Here is a 24,331-nt window from a genome sequence, read left to right as displayed (position 1 = left end):
TTTGGAGTTGCATCTGTCACTTGGTTTCAGAGCGTGGTGTGCCTGACTACAGGTCACCAATTGGTTTACATGGACTGTGTACTTACTGTGAACATTAGGGTATAAAATAGCTTTTGTAACCTGTGTTTCCCTTCCAAACCTGTATATATCTGTAAAAGTATAGTTGTGGGTGAAGTAGTATTGTAATATAGTTAATCTTATCTTGTTAAATAAAAGTTTTATCCTTTTGTTCGAAGTTCATCAGCTGACTTATGTGATTCTATTCAGTAGCCCCACTCTGCGTATCTAAACAAAAAAATAAAAGTTAGGATCTATGAAGCTGGGTTCCACCCTGAGATCAGGCTTGTCCAGTAGTAACATTGGCTGGGATCTTAACAGTTCATAGGATGTGGGCATCACTGGCAAGGCCAGCTTTTATTGCTCCTCTGTATTTGTCATCTTCTCCAGGGAAATTTGGGAAATGCTAGTCTCGCCATAATGCCCACATCCCACAAATTAATAAAAAACAACATTATGAGAATTTATTTTAAGACTCTCCATGCAGCCTCTTGACTGAGCTAAAGAGGAAGAAAAATAATCTAACAAGTTATCATTGTAAAAATAAAAAGTGGATAAATAGAGAATGTGTAAAACACTGACTCATTTGTGTTTCACTTCTGAGGATGATCTCATAACTCAGGTGCATTGGTCTTGATCTTTTTGTAAGTCATCCTCACCTCTGAAATATGAAGCAAGTTAAATTTTAAAGTTTGGGCCTTGTCTCCATATATTTGATGGCAAAAATAAACTTTCCATAAATAGACAGAGTTTCCTGTGAACTTAAACCTCCAGCCTTATCCGTGTTGTGAAAGGGATAGCAAGGCAGAATTAAAAACTATCCTGAATCATCATTACTAACCCCTGAAGATCATGCAGAATGCCCACTATGTTTTACTGCTTCCTTTGAAAATTGGAAAATTTCACTTCACTAGTGAAGTTGTGAGTTGACTAAAACTGATAAGTTCTTTACAGGTCAGAAGTAATAAGACGTGGCAAGATTTAGATTGTTCCTGAATTCTCCCCAGGCTTGTATCAGAAATTCATGTTCAATATTTTTCAGTAAACCGCACCTTAGTCATTTTAGTGTGGACATTTTGTTTTAAACAGATAGAGTTGTTAAATAAAGCTGCATTCGATCTTACAAACATATGAATTAGGAGCAGGAGAAGGCCATTCGACCCCTTGAACCTGCTCCACCATTTGATAAGATCACAGCTGATCTGATTGTGACCTCTACTTTCCTGTCTACCGCCTAGACTCCCTTGTCAGCCAAGAATCTATCCAATCCAACTGCATGATACTGGCTCTGCCTATTGGATGAATGCTGGGTGCCTTAAATGCACAACATGGGGTAAATGTAGTCTATCTATTTGTAGTAAAATCACAAACCTGTTTCATGAAGAACCTGTTTACACCATGTTTTCTATTAATACCATAATAATAAGCATAAAACTACATTTGTAAAGTCAAGTATTAACAGTAATAGATTCAACTGTGGAACAACGTGGAATAGTAGTATTCTAGAGGCCAGTGGTGCAGCAAAAATCATATCCAATGGCTAGTGGTGTGAATTGAATAATGCAGGCCCAGTGGAAAGTTGCAAAAGATTGTGGTAAAATCTTTAGGGATTTTTTCCCCCTCATTTCTTACAGAGAAGTTGTAGGCTTTGTTGAGCATACATTGGAACTTCCTATTTTTAAATCTGATTGTAAATTTGTCTTTTCAATGCTAAATTGTTTTAAAATTATAAAATAATCTCTTCTTCCTTCTTGCTGCAATCTTTTCCCAAGCCCCTGATTCACAGTGACACTCTTCATCTCTATCCTAGATATCCTGTTCCTCCCCTCCTCCCTTAATCGCTCTCTTAGTTCACAGCTCCTAATCTTGCAAAGCTAAGAATGACATTAAGGTGCCAGCCGGGAGTGTAAAGGGATGATTTTTACAGGGGAAGGTGTGATTTTGTGGGGCTGGAAAATGTTTGCAAATTCTGTGACAACTATAGTTGTGATCTTAGCAATAGCTTTTGTAACTTGTAAGTAATTGTTTTCAATGTGGACAATCAATACGAATCTATTGTTATTTCTTTGAAGTGTGTTTTCATAGCTCTTTCTTTCTGGAGTAGGGAAGTTGCACTATGGCATTACCATTTAAATACTTATTGCGTGTTATTAAATTCCTTGGCCTACTACTTTAACAGAAGTTAACCCATTAAAAAGTAAAATCATGTATCAAGAAGGAAGTGGAGGCAGATTCAATTGAGTCCTTCAAAAGAGAATCTGAAGCAAAAAATTTGCAGGACTACAGGGAAAAGGCAGGCTAATAGGACTAGGTAAGTTGCACTTTGCAAAGAGCCAGCATGGATGTGACCAGTCAAATGTCCTCCTCCTGTGCTGTAACCATTCTATGATTCTAAAATTTCTAGGCATATCGGGTAAATTTTGTGTGCTCAATTCATAGCATAAAATGAATGACTGAATATATTTTAATGCAAGGAGCCTGAGGAATAAGACAGACGAACTGAGGGCACAGATATACACATGGGAGTATGATATCATAGTTATGACCAAGACTTGACTAAAAGAAGGGCAGGATTGGCAGCTCAACATTCCTGGTTATAGGGTATTCAGACGAGATAGAGAGGGGGATAGAAGGGGAGGTGGGGTCGCAATATTGATCGAGGAATCAATTATAGCAGTGAGAAGGGATGATATCTTGGAAGGATCATCAAATGAGGCCATATGAGTGGCAAAATGTACATAATTGCCTGCCCTGGCAAACGTTGGTGTGGATGGTCAAATGTGAGAGCCTTTAAATGTCCCTGGCAAAGCCCTGGAAGGAACCACAGGAAAAGATGTTGATAGCAGTAACTTTGACATCATTTGAGATAGCATGGCTCACAGGTCCCTGGCAAATGACTGCCACTTGATGCAAGATCCTGAGCCACCTGAAACACTGGTGTTCTGACATGCCCATAAAGCGAATCCTCTGGCTGTACAATGTGGTTTGTGGCTATCACCTCCTGTCAGCTGCACCTCTTTGCTCAAACCCTATCCGCTGTGGAGTAGGCAGTCTGTGAGCAGAAGGCTGCAATTGTTCCTGCCACTGGTGCTCTTCCTGCTCCTGCTGGTGCTGTTGATGCTGCTGATCATCTGAGCTCCAAGCTAATACAGCATCAGTGGCATCCAGCTGACAGATCACAGCTGCGAAGTGGAGATCAGACACACAAACCTCTGAAGTGATGAAAGTCAACCATAAAATAATCAAAATAACATCTCAGAACAATCCTGTCAGCTAAAGGCTTTCACAAAATGAGGCAAAAAAAATCAGCTGAGCGGTTTCATTCACTGTATCCTTCCCTTACTTTCGTTGGCAAGTTCCAGGAAACCCATGCCCCCACAGTTAAATCCCAAAACCCATATTAAATTCACTGTTAGTTTTGATTCATTAATAGCTCATTAACAACGCATGTCTCCTGAGGGGGTTGCTCACATCAGCCTGACCCACTGAAGTGAAGTGTGGAAGTCGGCAGCTTCCTAATGTGCTGCCAATTTCAATGCTTTCTGCCGGCCAGAAGACAGGAAGGGAAAAAAATATATATATATATCTACGTTAACCTGGCTACTTTATAAAATTATTATTTTTATTTTAACCTTGTATATGGCTTTACCCTGACTAGCCATGACTCATATCAGAGGAATTTCTAACCTTCAGAAACCAGCAGGGCCATGGTTATCTTTACAGAGGTGCTAATGCTGCTTATGACGGCTGACAATCAAATTCCAAAGAAATATGCCTATCTCTAAGACAGAGCTCCGGCCAACGGAAATGGTATGTCTGCAAAGGGCAAAAAGGACCCAGACTCCTCTATTAAACACCTCAAGACTCCAGACCTGGGAAAATACATCTTTTTTCCAACACCCAGGAGAAGAAGTGGGAGGTATGTCACATGACACCCCCCAAGAAGCAAATGTGACATGAGAAAAATCTTTTTCACACAATGAGTGGTTTGGGTCTGGAATGTACTGCCTGGAAGTGTGGTGGAGGCAGGTTCAAACGAGGCACTCGAGGGCATTAGATGATGATTTGAATAGAACCAATGTGCAAGGATACGGGGAAAAGGCAGGGCAATGGAACTCATTTGGAGAGCCATGAAGTCCTCTCTGATGATCAGGTAAATGCACTAATGAGGTGCGAAGAATCATAGGTTTGAATGCTCGTTTGTGTTGAATTAGCTGAGCTAAACTGGGTTGTGGAACAGGTACTGCAATTAGCAGCAGTGACCCTGAGCTATTAGTTGGTGACATCATCCAAAAGCACAGGATCAGATTCCACGTGTTACTGATAACATAAAACTTTACCTTTCCAACTCCTTTTTGATTTTAAGATTTTATTCCAAACTCCATTTATAAACCTGACAGCAAGTCTCAAACGAATGAATCAAAAGCTTTTCAAACTCATATACAAAACCGAAGTCATCCTTTTTAACTCCTGTCAGCTCCTGAACATTGCTTTTTCACTCAGTCAGCCTTCGCAACTGGCACCTTCGGAGTTCCTTGATCTGGAGTTAATTTTCTTCTTCACATCAGGTCTGTCACCGAGAAGCATTTTTCCACCTTTCAAACACTTTCGCACTCCACACCACTGCTTCCAAGAGTCTCAGCCCACGGCTCTATATATCCATTCTCCTAGCTAGTTTCCCTCTTTCCATAAATCACAATTCATTCAGAATGCTGTTGTTACCTATGCCCTTACTTACTCAGAGTTCTGCACTTCTAACACCTTGATTCTTGAGAAGCTCCATTGATTCCCCAGATCTGATTTTGTTCTCCAACAAGTTGTCTATGGTTAAGCACCGAGTCAGCCACTTAGTTATACCTTTCACAGGAGCCTGTCTGTACTACATCCAGCACAGGGACAACCCTGCCCATTGTAGTCAAAGTCACTGCTGCATTTAACATTTAATCCAGTGGCTTGTTTTAAAATCTTGCGAGTGACATTAGTTACATAAGTGAGTTTTCTGTACATTAATGCATCAAGCAGTTCACTACAGCCTGGTTTGCCTGAGGTAAGGCTACTGTCACTTTCCTGATGGATAGGGAGCAACAATCTAAGAAGCTGTAGCAAGTCTAATAGGTAACTAGGTTCTTAAAATTGCAGGCGATCATCAACGGCACCCCATTATCTAACAACCACTTATCCGGTTCCTTTAGGAATTCTTGCAGTTAATCCTCATTCACCACAAATCGATAATTTATGCCGAGTGTTCCTATCCTTCTGCATAAAAAGCAAGCAACCTCCTAAACCAGTTCTCTGCTTACATAGTGTATATACATGACTGCTACAGTTTCCCTAATAAATATAGTTCAAATATTCTACCCATATTGATATAGTGTAGTTGAGTGTAAAAAGACCCAGCTCTCAACCTGCCATGATAATTAAGGTCTTTTAAACTAAGGATCACTGTGGTCTTTTCTTGAACCTTACCCAAGGTTCCTATATTACCCAGCACCCAGTATTGTCCTGTCCCACCAGGTGGCGGCACAGTGGTATACAGTCAGGAGGAACCTGCTCTGGGAGTCCTCAACATCAACTCCGGACCCCATGAAGTCTCATGGCATCAGGTCAAACATGGGCAAGGAAACCATCCCGCTGATTACAATGTACCGCCCTCCCTCAGCTGATGAATCAGTGCTACTCCACGTTGAACACCACTTGAAGGAAGCACTGAGGGTGGCAAGGGCACAGAATGTACTCTGGGTGGGGGGGCCTCATTGTCCATCACCAAGAGTGGCTCAGTCGCAACACTACTGACTGAGCTTTTGTTTTTATTCATTCATGGGATGTGGACGTCACTGACCAGATGTGAACGTCACTGTGGGTGCTGTTAGGAAACACATGGACTGCAGCGATTCAAGAAGGCAGCTCACCACTACCTTCTCAAGGGCAATTAGGGATGGGCAATAAACGCTGACCAGCCAGCGAAGCCCACATCCCGTGAATGAATAAAAAAATAGTGAGGTCTAACTAGGGTCTTGTACAAGGACATTTTGGTTCTTTGCTTTACAAGGTACTGCTCTATTTGCCTTTGCAGTAACCTTTTGGCACTGATCATGCACCTTTACAGATTCATACTGTAATTCTTGGATCCCTTTCCTGCCCCCTTATATACATTATATGATATCTGCCCAATATGAGCCTATTCCCCCTTCACAACTGCAGCAGATAGTACCTCTCTCATCATTATTTCCACTGACAAAAACTGTGCTGTTCTCAGTTCTGTGGACAGTGTCATGACACCATCGTCTAGATCTTTAATGTAGATTGTGAACAATAGTGCTTCTGACCTTCATGAATGCAAGACTCCAGAAATAATCATTCTTCATGCAGAACCAGTTCCATTAATAACAAACCTCTGCCTGTGACAATTCAACCAATCTGGAAATGGCCCTCCTACCGCACATAACTTTACCTTTTGAAGTAACCCTCTGTGCACTCTGTTAAATTTTTTCTCAAAGACCAAATGAGATGGCTATTTTTAACCTACTTCCTCAAAAAATTCAACCAAGTTAGTGAGACATGACTTGCTTTTCCTGCCTTAAAGGGATTGCAGCATGGCATCACTAGAAAGGAAGTGTGTCAAGTGATCCAGTTTTAGTTTCATTTTTGCTTTTGTGCAGAGCATATACACACAGCTCTACTACTGATGTCTTCAAGCTTTCTGCCTATGTATAAAGATTCTAATATGCCTAGTCTCAATAAATGAACCTACAATGTGTTTACCAAATCCCTTAGGAGTGATCAGTGCCTATATATCATGATGACAACACAACATGTTGCTCAGCAGTGGTCAAACAGCATGGCAGCAAGATTAAGTGCAGGTACAACATGGTGAACAGTCTTAGTTCATCATGCTGGGTAGGATGAAATGACCCTTGACGTTCTGGTCAGACTGCAATGGAATCGTAGCATTGGCGAGAACTGAATTGCAGGCTGGTGATTGCACAGAAAAAGCTTCGAAGAAATGGTGCAGAGATAGTGCTCAAATAAAGAGCTGGTAAGCAGAAGGGTCCCTAGTGGTGAGATTTAGTAGTGCATAGCCTGTCAGTTCAATGAGTGGGACAGTGCATAGAGAGGATCAGCACATTAGCTAAGTCAGGACAGGCGAGTGACCAGGGTGTGGGCCAGATTGAGAGTGAGCGAGGGAGAGCCAAACAAACAAAACTGTCATAAAATTGGGCCAGAGAAGGTTGCGATTATAATGGGCAGAACTTTGGAAAAGCGGCTACAATGACATTCATCCCAGGTACTATAGGACAAGGGAGGTCAAAGGGATATTGTCAAAATGTCCACAAAATTCCCTAGTTGAATTGGGGCACAGCTGACCTATCTGAACTCAAAATTTTTAAACAGCATACAGAGCTGTGGTTTCTTGATTCAGGTGTGTCTGAACCAGACAAGTAAGCCATAAAAAATTTTCTAGCAATGCAGAATGAAGGTCAATACAGGCTGAGCCCATCAGAATTAACAGAAGAAGAGCTGAAGGAACCCCAAAAGATATGGACTACATTGGAAGACCAGTTCAGAATCAGGTTAAACTTCCGTATTCATTGACTAGAGTTCATGTCATTTCTACAACAGCCTACAGAATCCATAGACCACTTGTTATGACCAATGCAGTTGGTAAAGTGGAGTTATTTAAAATTCCCACAGGGAATCTTTAAACAACTGTCATAACCTATAATTTTACGTGTTATGTTTGAGATGTGACTCTAAATTCAGGAACCAGACCACCAGTTCTTGAGGCTTTACATTAAACTAATTGAAACATTTAATTAATTTACACAGGTTAAATTGTATCCACGTGGCTACAAATTGCTAATATCATAACTTTTAACAAATTCCCAAATTAATCTCCATTAAGGCAACAGCAACCCATAGACATAACCAAACACCAGGCAAAGCATTTTCACCTTATGAGTTCAGAATGAGATTCTTTTCACTGTAGAGCCAATTGGAGGCTTACAGCTGCCTTTTGATCTCACATTGCCTCTGCTCTGCACACCCAAAAACGGCTGAAATTATCGCTACCACCACTGATTGAATTCAAATTCTCATTGTCTCACCAGCTTCTTTGAACTCCATCTTTTAACAGTTAAACCCCTTTCATAGTACTAATTTTATTGGTAATATAAACATGTGGCTTGGTAGATAGGCGTCAAGTTTTCACCCCACTTCTTGAAAAATGCAAATACATGCTATCTCTCTTCCATATCAAAACTAGTACCCATCAAAGCACCCAGACTAGCTGGCTTTAGTCCAATTAAGACGCACCCACAGATTAAACCTCTATTTTAAAAGAAAAATATTTTCCAAAATATTATATACATTAATAGGTTCATGACACCACTTCATCAGCATATGCAGAGAAAAGGGTATGTACTGTGATTTTACAAATGCAGAGCTAGCAGACAGAATTGCTGAGATGGTGATCACATCCATTCCCATGGAAGCATTCCAGAAAGGTCTGCTAGACAAACCCAAAATGTATAGCATCGAAGACCTAGTCAAGGATGGATGTAAGTACGAAGCAACCCTCACAGGTCGACAAAGCTTACATGTCCTAAGTACAATCCCAATTGTTGACGAACTTATTAGAACACTCAAACCTAGCAATGTGGAAGTTGTGGTCTTCTGCATGCACCAAGGAAATGCCCAGCTTTCCATCAGTTCTGCAAGCATGTGAGAGAAAGAGCCCTTGGCAGCAGCAGTGCATTAGAGCAAAGGCTGATGCAGCTACAAAGAGCCATGCACTGATCCAAACAGACCGTTCACAATGGCTACCTTCATGCAATAAGAATGACCATATGGTATCCCATCAGAAACATATGAATAAGGTGACTGACAAATCAAAACAAGACGATGATGTGCATGACGAGATGAAGAGCAGTGAACACATGTTTGACACCGTCAATCTCATGGAAAATATAGATGCTGAGGTGTTTGCCAAGATTTTAATTAATTGTCCCAAGAAAGTTGATAACTACTCATTGTTGGCCAGGATTGACATTGGGGCAGTTGCCAACATACGACCTCTGCGGATTCTGAAAGACAGGCATCTACAGACATGGAAGGCCATGGCGAAACCTACTACTGTGCAACTTTTGGCGTACAACGGTTTGTTAATTTCATGTACAGGATCCATAGTCCTGGAGTGCAAGTACAATCAATCTTCCTGGGTGTCACAGATGTTCTACATCGTGGAGACTAAATGCCCAGCGATTGCAGGTCTACCAGCATGCCGTAGACTCACACTAGTGACAACCCATGGAACTACTTGGACATCACAAGGCAGATGAACCTCACCTACTCCGATCACCTCAGTTCACAACCTAACATCAAAATACCCAGAATGCAAGTCCAGCAACTGATCTGGTACATTTTGTGTGACGCAAATGCCAGCAGCTACAAGAATAAATGACACACAACAGAAACTGGAAAACCATTATCGAAGGATTCTCTGATTCAATTCATCATGTCCACGAACACATGAGAGTCATTTATAAAGGCAGGTATACCAAAATACCGGAATCTTTGCAACATGATATTCTTCAACAGCTTCATCACGCACACATGGGCATAGATTAGATGAGGAGACTCGCAAGAGAGACAGCCTATTGGCCGGGTATGGATATTGAAGTCGTCGTCAAGAAGTGCGAGGCACATCAAAAGCATATGCCAAACCAGCACAAATAACCACTTATTCCACATGTAGTTTCTACCCATCCTTGGTTCAAAATTGCATCTGAGCTCTTTCATATCCATGACACTGATTTCATTGTCATCATCGACCACTTTACCAAGTGCCTCATTATTCGACAATTGCACATTATGTCAAGCGCAACTGTTGCGCACACTCTAAGTGCCATTTTCAGTTTATTTGGTATGCTTGGAGAGAGGATTACAGATAACGGTCCACAATTTATTGGTAAGCCTTTTCAGGATATGTGTGAGAAATGGAATATCAATCACACTACCTCTTCTCCTCATTGCCCTTGATCTAATGGCCTAGCTGAACAAGCAATTCACACGGTGAAATCCCTGATTCTCAAATGCAGACAGATCAAGCAAATTCTACATGTTACAATGTTACATCCGGGAGCGACACCTTTAAGTGCAACTATTCCATCACCAGCAAAGCTCAGGTTTGGCAGACTGGTGTGTACCAATTTACCTGATCTTACCCATTCTACTCTCTCAGAAACTAGAGAGCAACTTTTGAAACTGCAAGAGAAGATGACCAATGCACATGATAAAAATATAGGTACAGAATCGCCAAGCTTGCCCCAAGTTGGGACAAAAAGTTCGCATCCAGGATCCCACAGAAGGTATGTGGCAATCTGCTAAGGTGACACTGATTTGTTCAGGACCAAGGTCCTATGAAGTCATTACACACAAAGGCAAAATTGTGAGATGTAACCAAGGGCAAATCAGATTCACTCCAGCTCCTCAATGACCATACCATAAGACCGTAAGATATAGGAGCAGAAATTAGGCCATTCGGCCCATCGAGTCTGCTCCACCATTCAATCATGGCTGATAAATTTCTCAACCCCATTCTCCAGCCTTCTCCCTGTAACCTTTGATCCCCTTACCAGTCAAGAACCTATCTATCTCAGTCTTAAATGCACTCAATGACCTGACCTCCACAGCCTTCTGTGGCAATGAATTCCATAGATTCACCACTCTCTGGCTAAAGAAGTTTCTCCTCATCTCTGTTCTAAAAGGTCTTCCCTTTACTCTGAGGCTGTGCCCTCGGTCCTAGTCTCTCCTACTAATGGAAACATCTTCCCCATGTCCACTCTATCCAGGCCTTTCAGTATTTTGTAAGTTTCAATCAGATCCCCCCTCATCCTTCTAAACTCCATCAAGTATAGACCCAGAGTCCTCAAACGTTCCTCATATGTTAAGCCTTTCATTCCTGGGATCATTCTCGTGAACCTCCTCTGGACCCTTTCCAGGGCCAGCACATCCTTCCTGAGATACGGGGCCCAAAATTGCTTACAATATTCTAAATGTGGTCTGACCAGAACCTTATAAAGCCTCAGCAGCACATCCCTGCTTTTATATTCCAGTCCTCTCAAAATAAATGCCAACATTGCATTTGCCTTCCTAACTACCGACTCAACCTGCAAGTTAACCTTAAGAAAATCCTGGACTAGGATTCCCAAGTCCCTTTGCACTCCAGATTTCTGAATTCTCTCCCCATTTAGAAAATAGTCTGTGCCTCTATTCTTCCTACCAAAGTGCATGACCTCACATTTGCCCACGTTGTATTCCATCTGCCACTTCTTTTCCCATTCTCCTAACCTGTCCAAATCCTTCTGCAGCCTCCCCGCCTCCTCAATACTACCTGTCCCTCCACCTATCTTTGTATCATCTGCAAACTTAGCCAATACAGTCCTATTGCATCTAGGACAAGGTGTCAAATGCAGTTAGGAACAACATCCAAGAATGACAAGCCCACAGATCACTGTGGGCAATAGATGAAACCTCTCGACATGGTTACCATTACAAGATCTGGACATACCAGCAAATTACCTTTACTCTTTAGAGACTCACAGATTCATCTGTCCTATATACTTATGTAGTGGTAACTAAACATGAACATGTATTGTAAATTGTTATACTTCCTTGGAAGGGGGAAAGTATTTTTAAAAAGAAAGAGGGATGTTCTAAAAATTCCTTTAAGGGATAGCAGCATGACATCACTAGAAGGGAAGTGCACCATGCGACCCAGTTTTAGTTTCACTTTTGCTTTTGAGCAGAGCACAACACACACAGCTTTGCTGCTGATGCCTTCAAGCTTTCTACTTATGTATAAATGTTCTCATGTGCCTAGTCTCAATAAATCAACCCACAATGTGTTTACTCAATCCCTTATGAGTGATTGGTGCCTTTAAATCATAATGACACGGCATTTCCAGAAGCCACGTTGGCAGTTTCAATAACACCTATTCCATCCAGAAGGCCATATCGGGTATCTTTGATGATCCCTTCTAACTTTTCAATAACCAGAGTTAAGTCAATGAGCAAATAATTCGCTAGATTTGACTTGGGGCAGAATTTTTCACTCGGCGAGCATGCATGCACCCAACCTGCTTGAGCATGAAATAACGTGTAATGACATCAGCTGATATTTCGCTAGGTGGGTGCGCAATGGAGACAGACGCGCGCGCGCCATTAAGAGGTCAGCTAAGGCCCTTGAGACACCCAATTGTCTCTGACTTTATGTAGCCCAGGCGCTTTTTCGGCCGTCGTACAGGCAAAATGGGCAGGTGGGCAGGCCACAATTAGCAAAAGCTCATCCACGGGCAGGATAAGAATGGTCAGTGGCATTATCAATGCTGGTAGTGAGGAGTTTTTGGATCAAACTTGCTGCTGGTTGCTTCTGTGAACTGGACAGATTCATCTCACTTCAGAGCTGCATTCTGAGCATTTCTAGGCTCCATTTCAGGACTCATTGTTGTCTTCCAGGCCCCCGGAGGATTCTGACCACGTGGGCCTTCCCAGGTATAAGACAGCCTTCCGTTACCCTGGTAATGGGGATTGTGGTCTCCATTGGAGGCACCTCCTTTGAGGAGGAAGAGAGGGGCAGAAGGGAGAGGAGGCCAGGTGTCCCAATGCAGCTTCCAGGGGAGCGACCCGTGGGAGGAGAGGCACAGACACAAGGGGCGCAGGGCCAACAAGAAGTCCAAGGCGGAAGGGACAGCAGAAGATGTCACTATCCTGCTGCCAGGGTTTACAGGCGACAATGCAGCTACCCCAATATGTCCAAGGTGCAATGTCGAAGGATGCTCCATCTCTCAAGGGAGACAGTGACCTCCATCTGTAAGAGGATCAGGCCTGAGATCAGCTCCGACTGTGTGGGTGGACACCCCATGCTAGTGGCAGGTCACAGTGGCCCTTAGCTTCTATGCCTCCAGCTCTTTACAGGGCTCAGTGGGGATCTGTGTGGAGTCTCCCAATCAGCTGTCCACAGTTGCATCAAGCTGGTGACAGAAGCTCTGTTCAGGCGTGCATTGACTTTCATTCATTACCGTGCGGATAAGGCCAGCCAGGCAGAGTGAGCCAGAGGCTTTGCAGCGATTGCTGGGTTCCCCCGTGTCCAGGGTGCAATCGATTGCACACGTGGCCATCAAGATGCCAGCGGGTCAACCAGGTGCCTTTGTCAACAGGAAGGGATTCCACTCCATGAACGTGCAGATAGTGTGTGATCACAGGATGCAGATACTGCAAGTGTGTGCAAGGTACCCAGGCAGCTGCCATGACGCTTACATCCTCAGACACTCCCAGGTGCCGAGGCTCTTCGCTGCTCCAGCCCGACTGGGTGGATGGCTGCTGGGTGCAAGGGCTATCCCTTGAAAAGGTGGCTCATCATGCCTCTCCGCCATCCAAGAACAGAGGCTGAGCAGCGGTACAATAGGAGTCATACCTCCACAAGGGCAGTGGTGGAGAGAACCATCGGTTTTCTCAAGATGCGCTTCATATGCCTGGACTGTTCAGGGAATGCATTGCAATACCCCCCAGAGCACGTGTCACTGGTAGCGGTTGCATGCTGCGCTCTCCACAATCTGGCACTGGCAAGGGGGGACCAGTGGAGGAAGAAGATCTTGACGCAGCTGTTCAGGCCACAGATGATGAGTCCAGTAGTGAGTCCGAGGGCGAGCACGGTGAGGAAATTGCATTTTGTCCACTTAAGGCTATTATGCAAATGTACCCAGGAGAGGGAGTCTAGAAGGAGAATAAAGAAATCCATGTTTTAACAGCACGCACAGCGGTTCAGCTTTGTACAGAATCTTGCCGAATCCTACTATCTCTTCCCAAGAACTTCAAGTTTTCCTTCTTAAATATTGGTTCTCCTTTATCTACCCTCCAATCCATGGGAACAATTCCAGTCTTCAGTGAGCTATTAAGTACATAAACCAGGCACTCACTTAACACATGCCCTACATCTTTAAGCAGTCTGAGTTTAATTCCATCAGGCACAGCAACCAATCAAATTTGAGGCTCCTTATTCCCTCTTGAATTTTATTGACACCCACTTTGACATTTACCTCAACCACTATTTTAGCTTTGTTAATTTCCAAATGGTCATCAGTATACCAGGAATGATTATCTAACTCCATGCTATTGGCCTTGCCTACTAGCAATATCATATGTGTCATATATGTATTTGGAAAATCAGGTGATCAGCATAGATAGTGCATTTCCAATGTGCCCTGCCAGCACGCAAAGTGCCCTCAGCAGTGTGCAGTTCTTTCCTTCTTTGATGTAATCTAGCAAGTCACCAGTTTCTAAGGGCAGTTATGAATGGACAATAAATGCTGCCTTGCCAGTGTCACCCACATCCTGAGAACAAGCTAAGAAAGACAAATTTAGCCACAGAATGCCCGAGTTATTTATAAAGTTATAAAATAAATGTGACCTTTCCTATCGAGCCAGCACCATATGCCATAACTCTGCTGGCAAACTTAGCACTTCTACAAAAGTACATCAGTGGGTAAGTCTGAATTACCAGGCTTCCATAGACCAGCAGGTGCTCCTGGCATAAACGGTGCATATTGGGAATACAAGCCTATGTCATGATCAATATTCCATCTATTAAAATTAATGGATGAAACAATGATGGTTGGGGGGGGGGGGGTCAACTAATTCCTTATGTTCACCCCCAGTGTGTGATGCTCTGCATGAGGAGTGCAAATTCATAGGTTTACCCCTTTATAGCTTTCAATTATGTTTGAAAATGGAGAGTAATTGCTTAGCAGTTGTAATTTTCTGAATAATTAGATTGGGAAATTGTGAGAGGCAGGTTGGAGGTGTAAAATTAAATTCCTTCTGTTCACAGAAATTAACTTTATGACCTCAGTGAGATCGGGCCTGCAACAATAATCACCAAACCACACAGGCTTTGAACATTCTGATGCACTGCGTGCTGGTGGTGATTTATGAGGAAATTTGCTGCTTCTCAGTGTGCTAAGCAGCTCTGAACATACAATAGAAACTCGGAGCAATTATCGAAACTGATTACATAAACCAAGGTCACTAATCTGGATTGTATACAAAAAAATATAAAGGATTTACCAATAAACTGCAAGTGATTTCTTCTTCAGGAAGTTGATTAGATTGATGCCGAGTTTCCATTAAAAACTGAATTATCTTATTTTAACCATTCATCCATTAATGAAATATATGCCTTTTTTCTTTTTAAATTAATCTGATTCAGAGGAGTGACTCATTTAATTTACAAACTGTCAGAATCTTTATTACAAGCCGATATATATGTTTTAAAGACACGACAGCAGGTCTGTCAATAGGAAAAAGAACCAACATTTTAACGTTTAGGATGTAAACCTTTATTCACAACTAAAAACAAGAAGTGATTGGACACATTAATGAGCAGAAAATGGGAGATGGAGAAAACATACATTTAACAAAAAAACAGAACCACTGACTGGAACCATGAATTGAATTATGTAACAAATCACCCCAATCAAATCATGGATAGGAACATTGGCCGGAATTTTATGACAGCGGGATTTTATGGTCCTGCCGAAGTCAATAGACTTTACAATGGCTCGCTGCCTTTTATGGCTCTGTCGCCACCATGACGGGATCATAAAATTCTGGCCACTAAGAAATTAAAAAGACAAAGGGTGTGTGAATAACTAAAGGAATAGGAGACGTGGGCAAATGCTAAAAAATGAGATAGATAGAAAACATGGGGCAGGATTTTTAGGTTGGTGTCCGAGCAGGTTCGGCGGGCTCAGGAGCGGCTGGGGAATGGACTACTGCCCACGTTTGGCCCCCAACCGCAATTCATGCTGGCTGGCCAATTAAAGGCCAGCCAGCATGAAGCATGTGCTGAAATGCCCAGCGCTGCTGGGGTGGGGGGTGGGGGGGGTGGGAGGAGGGCGGACACTGACATTAGCATGGGCGCAGGCGAGCACCAAACGAAAGCTCCCTGAAGAGAGCTGAAGCCTTCCAAAGAATTAAATAAAGATCTTAAAATCCGGAAAAAAATGTCCACCCATCAGAATCTGTCACCTGAACATTTCCATGATGCAAATTCTGCCCATACATTTTTATTTTTAAAAATTTAATCAAGGAAACCTCATCCCGTCCTTGGATGTGGTTTCATGAAAAATGCAAAGTCTGCCTGGCAGATTCACCCGTCTGCCAACCGGAAGGTTGGACGGACTGTGAAAAATCAGGGACAATTGGAACCTTAACAACTTTAATTGTCGGCGGGCGCGCTTCTGACACTTGCGCACGCCCGCCGACCGAAATATCGCGCGAGCATGGGATTACGTCGGAGCGTTCACCCGCCACCGCCATCACGTGCGATTTCGTATCTGGTCAGGTCGGGCACGTGCCCACACGCCGGCATAAAATTCCTGCCCATGGAATCAGGTGTGAAAACTGGTTTGAAAAACGAGGGAGGGAAAGTAAATTCTGAGGGTGGTGGGGAGGGATAGGGTGTAGGGCAAAGATGATCGAATGACTCAAATGATGCTGCAAACAAAAGGAGGTGACATTGAAACAAGAACAAAAGATAGACCCAGGGGAGTGTTAAATGGTTGAAGCAGCATAGAAGAGGAGGAAGGAGGCACAAAAAGACTCCCATGGTCTCTGTATGTGGCAGAAGATAGGAGGGTCGATGTTCAGGTTGCACACCATTTCGCTGGCTGTGTACCGATTATGGATCCCCATCCTCAGTACCAGCCTATATCTCCTCCACTCCCAGTGTGGCACTTGTGTAGTCATCCTCCATTGCAGGGCACCTGTTGTTTGAGAAGTGTGGTCAGAAAACAGAATTGGATTTTTTATTTCAGTTCACTTGCATCACATGTGAAAAGGTGGTGAATTTGTTTCAAGGCCAAAAAAGGCTGATCAGTTATTCTGCATTTGGATAGTGTCTTTCATAACCTCAGGACATTCTAAAGTCTTTGCAGCCAATGAGGTGTAGCCACTGTTGGAATGTGGCAGTCAATTAGTGCATAGCGAGATCCCAGAAACAGCAATGTAATTTTTTTAAAAAAAAATTTCTATTCAATAAGGGGATGTGGCCTTCGCTGGTTGGGCCAGTATTTGTTGCCCACCCCTAGTTGCCCTTGAGAAGGTGGTGGTGAGTTGCCTTCGCACCGCTGCAATCCATGTGGTGTAGATACACTCATATTGCTGTTAGGAAGGGAGTTCCAGGATTTTGACCCAGCGACAGTGAAGGAACAGTGATATATTTCCAAGTCAGAACAGTTAGTGACTTGGAGGGGAACTTGCAGGTGGTGGTGTTCCCATCTACCTGCTGTCCTTGTCCTTCTAGATGGTAGTAGCCGTAGGTTCGGAAGGTGCTGTCTAAGGAGCCTTGGTGAATTCCTGCAGTGCATCTTGTAGATGGTACACACACATTACCACTACTGTGCGTTGGTGGTGGAGGGAGTGAATGTTTATGGATGTGATGCCAATCAAGTGGGCTGCTTTGGCCTGGATGGTGTCGAGCTTCTTGAGTGTTGTTGGAGCTGCACTCATCCAAGCAAGTGGGAAGTATTCCATCACACCCCTGACTTGTGCCTTGTAGATGGTGACAGGCTTTTGGGAGTCAGGAGGTGAGTTACTTGTCGCAGGATTCCTAGCCTCTGACCTGCTCTTGTAACCACCGTATTTATATGGCTTGTCCAGTTCAGTTTCTGGTCAATGATAACCCCCAGGCTGTTGATAGTGGGGAATTCAGTGATGGCAATGCCATTGAACATCAAGGGGTGATGGTTAGATTCTCTCTTATTGGAGATGGTCATTCTGTGGCACGAAGGTTACTTGCCATTTGTCAGCCCAAGCCTGCATATTGTCCAGGTCTTGCTGAATTTGGACATGGACTGCTTCAGTATCTGAGGAGTTGCGAATGGTGCTGAACATTGTGCAATTATCAGTGAACATTCCCACTTCTGCTGTTATGATGGAAGGAAGGTCAATGATAAAGCAGCTGAAGATGGTTGGGCCGAGGACACTACCTGAGGAACTCCTGCAGTGATGTCCTGGAGCTGAGATGACTGACCTCCAACAACCACAGCCATCTTCCTTTGTGCTAGATATGACTCCAACCAGTGGAGAATTTTCCCCTTTATTCCCATTGACTCCAATTTTGCTAGGGCTCCCTGATGCCACACTTGGTCAAATGCAGCCTTGATGTCAAGGGCAGTCACTCTCACCTTTCACCTTTATATAATGTTATTTCATGGAAAAATATTGGCCCATACGCCAGGGAAAACGCTTCTGTTTTCTTTGGATAATGCCACGGAACCTTTTATGTGCACCTGAGAGGGAAGACTAGTTTGGTTTTAATGCCTGTAATGTAAGATACACCTCCAGCAGAGCAGCACTCCCTCAGTACTGCACTGAGTGTCATCAAGAATTAATGCTCAAATATCTTGCTATGATCAGGTGAGTAGAGGTCGAATGGCTCCCCTTTTTTCCCTCCTTGTTTGATCGCAGCAGGTTTTTAGAAACAATATACTTGCCAATTCAGTGAGTTCAAAACTTGGAAACTGGACAGAGAGAGAGAGAAGGAAACCACTCAGGGTCTTGTTCCTTCAGTGCCTCAGTTACTTGTCCTTTTCTGCAGAAAAGCAGGTGCTTAAACACACAAAGGGTTGGCTTTTTTTATTCATTCACGGGATGTGAGCTTCGCTGGCGAGGCCAACATTTATTGCCCATCCCTAGTTGCCCTTGAGACGGTGGTCGTGAGCTGCCTTCTTGAACTGATGCAGTCCGTGAGGTGTAGGTACACCCACAGTGCTGTTAGAGAGGGAGTTCCAGGATTTTGACCCAGCGACATTGAAAGAATGACAATATACTTCCTAGGCAGAATGGAGAATGACTTGGAGGGGAACTTCGAGGTGGTGATGTTCCCATGTGTCTGCTGCCTTGCCCTTCTAGATGGTAGTGGTCGTGGGTTTGGAAGGTGGTGTCTAAGTAGCCTTGGTAAATTCTCAACACTTCAGACTTGGTCAATGCAGCCTTGATGTAAAAGGCAGTCTCTGTCACCTTGCCTCAGGAGTTCAGCTCTTTTGTCCATGTCACATTACCTTCTCCCTCCAACTTCCTAGTGACCCCAATATGGTCATGGCTGGTGTATCCCAATTGTAACTTGATTAGGTCATGGCTGGGAATGCCTCTCTCAGCCATGGGTCCCATTGTCCACCCAGTTGATTGTCTGGACATTTTGCTAATGGGATAGGAGTTGGTCTCCGTCCATATTCCTTCAAGGCAATTGTTCTTGATGCGGCTTTGCAAACAGGTTGTCTCCATATGAATGGCATTGGAATGTGGGAGGTACAGTGATGCAAATTTGCAGCCATTTTTGACTCTGATTCCAAGCCACTGTAATGTGGCTTTAAGCTTTTTTAAAATTAATTAGGAGTTTCCAGCCAGTAAATTCAAAAATCATTTTTTGATATAAAGCACAGTTTTACACAATCTTTAGTAGTGCCTGAACCCATGATCTTAAGACTTGGAGTCGAGAGCTTCACCACTGAGCAATTGCTGAGACCTAGCCTATTGAATGAATGAAGCATGCTATTTCTAACCATATTTATATTTTCACCATAAGGTGGCACCTCAGATATGTGACTGTAAATTTGCAGCTGCCAATCCCACACCTAGGATTTGCCCAGTGTTGACAACTCTTCACTGTCAATGATGTACATCCTGCTTAATTTCCTTCCTGATATGTCAGTTTTAAAATATATTTGTATTTTCAGAGTCAATGAGTCATTCAGTAAACATAAGGGAGGCGCATGACATCTCTGAATAAATTAAGCAAATAAAAAGCTATTGAAAAAGAAAATCAAAGTCTATAACCCGACATTGAATGTTTACCATTGCATAATTAGCTATGGCTTTTATTAGTTGGAAAGATGTTCCTTTCACAGCTTGCAGAACAGACTAGTTTTAGAGCAGTAGACTGATACCTTCTGATAGCAGCAGCTGAGCTTATGAGACACACTCCAAAGCAGCTTCTAACATCTCTGAACAGTTCGCAATGGCTAAATGTAAGTTTACATGTTTGCTTGCAGACCGTGAGTCAATCAGAACCATGTGGCAAAAAACTGCATCATAAATAGATGTCTAACTTCCTTGCAGCTACAGATATATAACAAAACACATGAGGCTGAAAGAAAGAAGCTGTGAATGCTCAACTTGAGTTATGACTCAAATCACATCTTTAATGTGCATCAAGGTTCTGTGTAAACATACCCATTCATTAGGAAAATTCATGTCTATCCTTTTAAAAAGGAAATATCTTGTTTTTCTCCAGCTCCTAGTCAAACAGGATGATAAGCAAGGTAAAGTAATGGAGGAATTTCCTGGGAAAAATGTATGCAATTTCAATATATCTTAAATAGGCTTGGGTATGAGAACAGACTGATGCTTTATACACTAATTGCTGTTTGCTAACAATTTCCGTTGTCCCAAGCATTTGCCATATGTGCCACTGGAAGTGGCACATGATGAGGCGGCTATGCTACATCTTTTAAGTAATTTTGAATCTGAATCAGTTTCTTCATGGAAAGAATCAAAAGGAGCTATTTTTTGTCAGTTGTCCAGCTGATAGCAGCAACAACAACTCGCATTTATAGAATGCTTTTAATGTAGTAAAACATCCCAAAGAGTTTCACAGGAGTGACTGTCAAACAAATTTGACACATAGCCACATAAGGAGACATTAGGACACTTGACCAAAAGGGGTAGGTTTTAAGGAGCATTCTAAAGGAGAGAGAGAGAGAGGTAAAGAGTTGAAGAGGTTTAGCGAGGAAATTGCAGAGCATAGGACCTAGGCAGCTGAGGCTCAAGAGGGTTGGAAGGGTGGGGTTGGGTGAAAAAGGAAAATACTAACATTAGCAGAGGGGAATTGTGAGAGAGAGTGACAGCATTAATGGAGGGGGGGAGAGTTTCAACATAAACAGGGATAGGAGTGTCACCTTGAACTGGGTTAATGAGAAAAAAACAAAGAACTACTGCGGATGCTGCCAGACCTGCTGAGTTTTTCCAGGTAATTTTGTTTTTGTAATGAGGAAAAAGATTGCCCAAGCTGAATTGCGGGAGCGTGAAGCGTAGCTGTTTGAATAGGGAAGATGAGAGGAATATCTCTGTGAAATGAAAACAAACTAAAATTTTACAGACCAACCAGGACCTCAGTTCCCTAAAGGTTACACCAACAATCGCTCCCACAACCCACTTCCACAACCCAATTCACAGAGCCTTCTATCACCACCACCCCACCAACCTCCGGCCGAGTTTACAATGAGAATACACTCTGTCCAGCTCCCCATCATTTCACAGATATTGGGGCGCGTGACCAAAGGCTTAGCTAAAGAGGTCGGTTATAGGCAGCATCCTAAAGGACAGAGAGAAAGAGAGAGATAGGTAAAGAGTTTGAGAATGGAAACGGCACCCAGAAATGCAACGCCAATGTTGTACCCACAACATTTTTTCACTTCAATTCAAGAACAGGGATGTTACCTACAATATTAGTTACAAAGGCCCTAAGCTGTTCAGGGGTCATTTTCACTTTTGACAGCGATGAAAAACTGAAAGCAATGCCCATTGACGATAATAAAAAGGAAATTCGGGCCGAGTGTGAAATGTGCGGCCAATCCAGTACCCCAGCTTTCTGTTTGCCCAAAGTGCTTTGCCTTCACACACCGTTTTAGCCGGGCAGTCCTTGAAGTGTCAGCTTTTAGGGTCTGTGTCAACTCAAGCTGTTGGTCTACTTTTGCTAATATTCCTAGTTGGTTTATATGGCAATCGCCAACAAAACAGCAGTCTCCGCACTTTAAAGTAATTTATATTAAGTGAACTGCTTTTAGATGAAAAGTTTCTACAAAAAAAAAAAAAAATCAGAGACCTTTCAGCTTGAAAGGAGCAACGTTCTCCAGTACAGGATAAATAAGGGAGAGGGCACTTAAAAATAGGGGCACCTTCTCTCCAAATTTTAAGCTTAAATTAAAAAATGAATCTTGCAGTCTCTAGACACTGGCTGCTTAATTGGCCTCAATAGACTCATAAGCCATGTTGGCTATCCACCACTTGCACACAGGTAGCCCTGCCGCCCCCACCCCATCCCGCCTCCTCCAAGGTGGCCTGAGGCCAGGAGGGAGTCGGGGAACTGACGCGCCAGCCAACAGGGATATTTTTAGCGTCTGCCCGCATCCAATCCCATCCTGGCAGGGACTAAAAATCAAACTCTCTGTTATCCTAATGGGCAGAATTTTCTGCCTGCCAGGTGGGCAGGCCCGACCCAATCTCCGGCGGGCGGGGAGCCGGGCCGCCCCGCCATTTTACATGGGCAGGCCAATTAAGGCCCGCCCAGCGTGACGCCCGGCAGGAAGTGCTATGCGCTCCCTGAGTGGGCGGGGGGATTCCCCAAAAGCGAGAATGCGCTTTTTTGCGCATGCGCACGAAAGAGTGCACATCTCCCTGAGGCTAAGTGCTGCCTCAGGGAGATCGCTTACACTTTTAAAAAGATTAAAAATAGAAAAAAAAATTCCCTAACATGTCCCCCCATGTGACAATGTCACATGAGATGGGACATGTTCATAAATTATAGTAAAACTTTATTAAACTTTTTAGAACCCTGCATGAAGCCTCATCCCGCTGATGGATGAGGTTTCATGTTTTCTCTAGTTGCGGCCGGGGCTCCTGGCCTGCCCGCCAACCTTAAGGTTGGATGGGCAGGTCCTTTAATTGTTTAAATGATCCTGTCAATGACCTCAATTGGCCATTGACAGGTCGGCGGGCCCTCAACTGATTTTGCTGTGCCCCCGACTTCCTGAAAATTTAAATGGGGCAGGATGACGTTGGGGGTTCCCCCCGACGTCATTTTACGTGTCGGCAAGCTGGCCCCGCCCCCTGCTCGCCGATGGGAAAATTCTGCCCAATGTGCCTGTTGTAAGTTGTTGGCATATAAAAGTATTCATAGTCTTAGGTAGTACAACAGTAAGTATTAATTAGCCACAGAAACTATAAACATAGATACAATAAAGGTCCAAGCTGAGAGCTGACTCTGTGCTTAATTCTACACACAGCTGTGTCCAACACTACACTGACCCCTGGGTGCAGGTCATGTGTTCTCATACATCACTGTGTGGGTGGTACTGTACTCAGTCCCACACTAACCCGTTATGTATTAGACCCTTATACCACAGAATCTTTAAAGTGTAACCTGATAGACCAATATGAATAGGTTATTGAATTTGCAAGGTAATTTTAATTATTTACATTCCTAATATTACTTGGATCATAATAAAAACATAAAAAAGTACAACTTACAAAAAAAAGTACAAAAATAAGTACAAATCATACTTTTTCAGATATGAAAGTATTTTTATTAAACAAACTAATTTCCGCATAAATATGTTGATATAGAATAAACAGTTTTGGAATTATTTCCTATGATGTATTTTTGCACAGGAGAAAGCACTGAAGCTGCTTTGATCCTATTAGAACTTCTGTCATTACTTATAGCTCCCTTTTATTTGAAAGGTTATCTAAATTTCATCGCAGTGTGTATTTACAGAAGGAACAAACTTCTTGCCCATCTAGTTGACGCAGAGATCATTGGCTGAATGACTTGGATGTCGTGAAATTGGCCTGAAATTGAACAAGTTGACAGGGAGCAACTGAAATGCCAACATTTTAAACCAATCAATGTCATATCCAAAAGAAAGGAATATATGAGGATTAGATAAAAACCAAAATGAACAATAAAATGAGAAATGCGTAGGCTTATTGCATAAATAGCACAGCGTAATATCTTCAAGCTCCAAGATGATGTATCTTTGTTCCCAGGCTGAACTATGCAGCTGTAAATTAAAAACTACATTTTGGGGCCTAACTGAATTTTATAAAAATAAATAATAACAATTGTGAATTTCCTCAATGGGTGTATTTTTTCAATATTCCCTCTTTTTCCTTTTCCTGGCCATGACGACTTGCGTACTTTAAATCTGCAAAATTAGAAATCTTGGGTTCAGAAAAGCAGAGACAAATGGCCCAAATCAGTGCCATGAATGTTCAAATATGTTGATATTTTCATTTTACGCTATTACATTTATATTTAATCAGTTTAGTACAATGCTGTACTTCCACAAATCTCAATGCAAAAATATGATAGTTAAAAAAAGAGAAAAATTGCCCACTTCGATTGTGGAGGAGGGATGTAGATTTTCCAAACTCT

At 42.9% G+C, this 24,331-nt stretch overlaps 1 protein-coding gene across 2 annotated transcripts in view; it reads left to right on the top strand.

Moving 5' to 3' along the window:
* slc35f1 (solute carrier family 35 member F1) overlaps positions 1 to 24,331 on the top strand; it is a 435,718-nt gene that overhangs the window by 244,077 nt on the left and 167,310 nt on the right. The gene's annotated exons all lie outside the window — the stretch shown is intronic.

This window comes from Cetorhinus maximus, chromosome 5 (genome assembly GCF_964194155.1).
Source record: "Cetorhinus maximus chromosome 5, sCetMax3.hap1.1, whole genome shotgun sequence".
In the NCBI taxonomy this organism is placed as follows: domain Eukaryota; kingdom Metazoa; phylum Chordata; class Chondrichthyes; order Lamniformes; family Cetorhinidae; genus Cetorhinus; species Cetorhinus maximus.
The sequence above is the reverse complement of the archived record's forward strand: the minus strand, read 5'-3'. Positions and strand labels throughout refer to the sequence as shown.